The 3510-nt window shown below is 30.9% G+C and overlaps 1 long non-coding RNA gene across 1 annotated transcript; it reads right to left on the bottom strand.

Annotated features, from left to right (window-relative positions):
• Positions 1-378: 378 nt before the first annotated feature.
• LOC126879944 (uncharacterized) lies at positions 379-2806 on the bottom strand. Its single transcript, XR_007696342.1, has 3 exons — positions 2571-2806; positions 2078-2374; positions 379-1489 (listed from the first exon to the last, which is right to left on the bottom strand). It is a non-coding gene; the product is annotated as an uncharacterized LOC126879944 (long non-coding RNA).
• Between the last annotated feature and the right edge of the window lie 704 nt (positions 2807-3510).

The raw sequence follows: 3510 nt of genomic DNA, 5'->3' as shown, positions 1-3510 counted from the left end.
CATGCACAGAGACTTATACTATAATATGTTATATCTCATATTGCTCACTCATTACGACTGTAGTGAACAATATGAGATGTAATATTATGAGATATACCTATTATATATTATGGTATAGCTCTCCATGAGTGCCAAGTTTTAAACTTAACTGATAACAACTAATGGATACCCTTTTATCCAAAATTTTATGAAAATTTTGAATGGTCATATTGGTATTAATTCCACAACCCCTTCCTATTCGCGGTGTGCAAGTACTTGGAAGGGATACGCGAAACGATCGTGCGCGAATAGCGGAGAAATATTGCAACTTTCTTAAATAATTCATATTGTCAACTGAGAAATTGTCAAATTGACGTACATTGCATACCTATTGTCATTTAAGAAGAAAAATTATATATTGCTTCACAATATTGATATGATATGCAATTATTATATAAAGGTAAATTTAATTAATTGTATTTTGCTTGCAATACTGCATTTTAATAGCTAATTTTATTTACTACATACAATTGTTTACGTTTGAATAACACAACCTAAATCTTATTTTTTCTTCTTATTATTTTTTTTGGACTATGGCCTTGACAATTATCCAGTAACCAGGACCATATGATTGGCCAATATAATTAAAAGTGCGAATAAAAGTTCAGAGCGTAGAAATAGGTGTCGCTTTTCCGAACTTGCACGGTCCCAATAACAATAGGCCCATTGTTGGATGTTATTGCAGTAGTTCTACTGGAAATACTTACTAAAATTGTGTGTATCTGCATCACTTAGAAGTCTACCCAAAAAGCTATTAATACTCTCTAAACCATCATTAATACATCTTGTATACATAATAGGATTTTTTTCAGAATCAGATATTTTATTAAGATTTACTTACCATGCCCTATCTATGTGCCAGGCACTTAACAGTCTATTAGGAGCAATACCCATTACATTTGACGAGGCATTGTAAAAGGTGTCGCTTATGCCTGATATGAAAACATTTGACTATACATATAATACCAACACAGACATGTATTTAAAAAAAATTGGTAAATTAAAGTAGTTATCTTTTCTATTTGAAAATAAGAAAGCAGTACAAAATCCATTCCCAAATTCATCTTTTACTAATACTGTCATAAGTTCAAAGTCATAGGAATTGAGCCCAGGAGTTCCATCGATTGCGATAAAGGATTTACCAAACTTAATTAACATTTCCTTTTGGCACAGTATTAAGGAAAATAAGACAAAAATCATAAATGTTAATAAATTCAGAATGAATATCCATTAGTATGCAATGTTGTTTGTAAAATAATATTGGACATGAGTCTGTAAGCATCCAACCCAAAAATAAACACTGGTTGCATGATCATTGTACATATACCCATCTTTCAAATCAATGCCATAAGAGAGTTTAATGTTTGTGATATCTTTTCTTGTAACGTAAATTAATTCTTTTTAATTCGCCTCCTATGCTATTATGCTATCCTGAACAGTCTGAAGTTTACTAAAAAAGTAAAATATAGGTATAGGAGAATGAAACACACTAGTGTGAAATTGTAAACTGTAGTAAATATTCATAAGTAATATTTAAAAAGTGGTTTAGTGGTAACATTCTTGTTTTAAATTATATTGTGTATATCGACGGCGGAAAGGCAGGACCTCATAACTGAAAAATTTGTATAAAATGAGTTACTTCGGTTTTCGCTTTAGAATAAGTGTATCAGCACCTATTAAACAGCTTTTAGAGCTGGGAAAGCCTTTTGGAAGCCTTCCGGAAACTTTCCCAGCTGTAATCGCTGTTTAATAGCTGCTGATACACTTATTCTAAAGCGAAAACTGAAGTAACTCATGTTATAAAATTTTTTCAGTTACTAAGTCCTGCAGGGGCGTCATTTAGGCGTCCAGGGGGGGGCATTTGCCCCCCCCTGGCCCTAAAAAATGACTGAAATTTACAAAAAAATACATCAATATTCATCATAACCTCATATATAATGTATTGTATATATAGTGCTTGCCCCCCCCCAAACAAAATTTGAAATGACGCTCCTGAAGTCCTGCCTTTCCGCCGTCGATATGCAAATATTTTACTTACATTTTTGAAGAAAGTCTCAAAATAAACTTTGAAGAGATATTTATCTGATTTTGGTATTTATGTAAGTGCTCTATGTCATCCTCATGCCTGTAATGTGTTTTAAAATAGTTTCAATATTTTTAGATACTATTATTCGACTAGTACACCAAATAAACATTTTGCAGGATCCTTGGGATTTTAAAACTCTTTCTCTATCTTGTTTTGTAAAATAATTTTTTGAGGATCACATACATATACATTCATAATAAGATGTTTCATGTTCTTGTACTCTTCCTGTGCCATCCATACAGTGCAAATCTAAAAAAACAACATAACAGGTGATTACATGGGCAGTTATACTACTTACAGCTTACTTTGTATCTAATCTATTATCTAGTATTACTCTATTAGTATCTACCTACATAAAACTATCTTTGAAATCTAAATTTTTGATATCAACATCAGCTTTAATACTTAAAAAATAAATAATAATGTGGAAGTTACAGGTACCTACCTAAAAGTTTTTGAATTGCAATTTTATCAACTGGAAAAGACTGCAACATAATGAGTTTGAAATTATGGCACAGCTCAATATTTATTGTTTCAATTTACATGTAAATAAAATAATAATAATCCTAATCACTTGTAAAAGTAAGGTTAAGATTTTTGACTTGAGAAAACAGAACTGTCAAATTTAAAACCAAACTGCTATAAAATTTTAAAATTCCCGCTAAAAGTAATCTGGCAACATTGCCGTCGTTTGCTGGACATTTAATCTCTCCCCATTTTAACCCAATTCTTCTAGTCCGAAAATGCTTCCTAAGGGAGCTAGAGCTCTTTAAATATAGCGTCTTGTAATTAGTTTTTCTTAAATAACTCCAGAACGCTTTTATTTAGAAACATGAGAATTGGTACGCATATTTATCTTTCAGAGATAAATCTATTACATTTATTGTGAACTTTTAGTACCGGTCATAGGCGTCCGTTTTGGGTAGGGCAACGGTTATTTTATCGCATAACTTTTATGTCTTTAACTTTTAAGCATTTTTGACACTGTATTATTAAATTATGAGGTATCCTAGAACTACAAGGTACTCTTGATTTAAGTCGGTAGAACACCCCGTTTTCTAGAAAAATCGATTTGAAAATTTTTCTTGAATTTCCAAAAAAAATTAAAAAAAAAAACAGTTAGAAAAACGAAAATTGGTACGTTTATTTATATTCCAGAGATGAATCGATTTCATTAATTGCGAATTTCTAGTACCGGTCATATGCGTCCGTTTTGGGTAGGTCAAGAGTTATTTTATCGCATAACTTTTTTGTCTTTAATTTTTAAGAATTTGTGACTTTAGATTATTAAATTATGAGGTATTCTAGTACTAAAAGTTACTCTTGGTATAAGTTGGTAAAATACACCGATTTTTTTGAAAATGTTTTTCATTTTTTTATCAAAT

This window comes from Diabrotica virgifera, chromosome 2, assembly GCF_917563875.1.
Source record: "Diabrotica virgifera virgifera chromosome 2, PGI_DIABVI_V3a".
Taxonomy (NCBI): Eukaryota; Metazoa; Arthropoda; class Insecta; order Coleoptera; family Chrysomelidae; genus Diabrotica; species Diabrotica virgifera.
The sequence above is the reverse complement of the archived record's forward strand: the minus strand, read 5'-3'. Positions and strand labels throughout refer to the sequence as shown.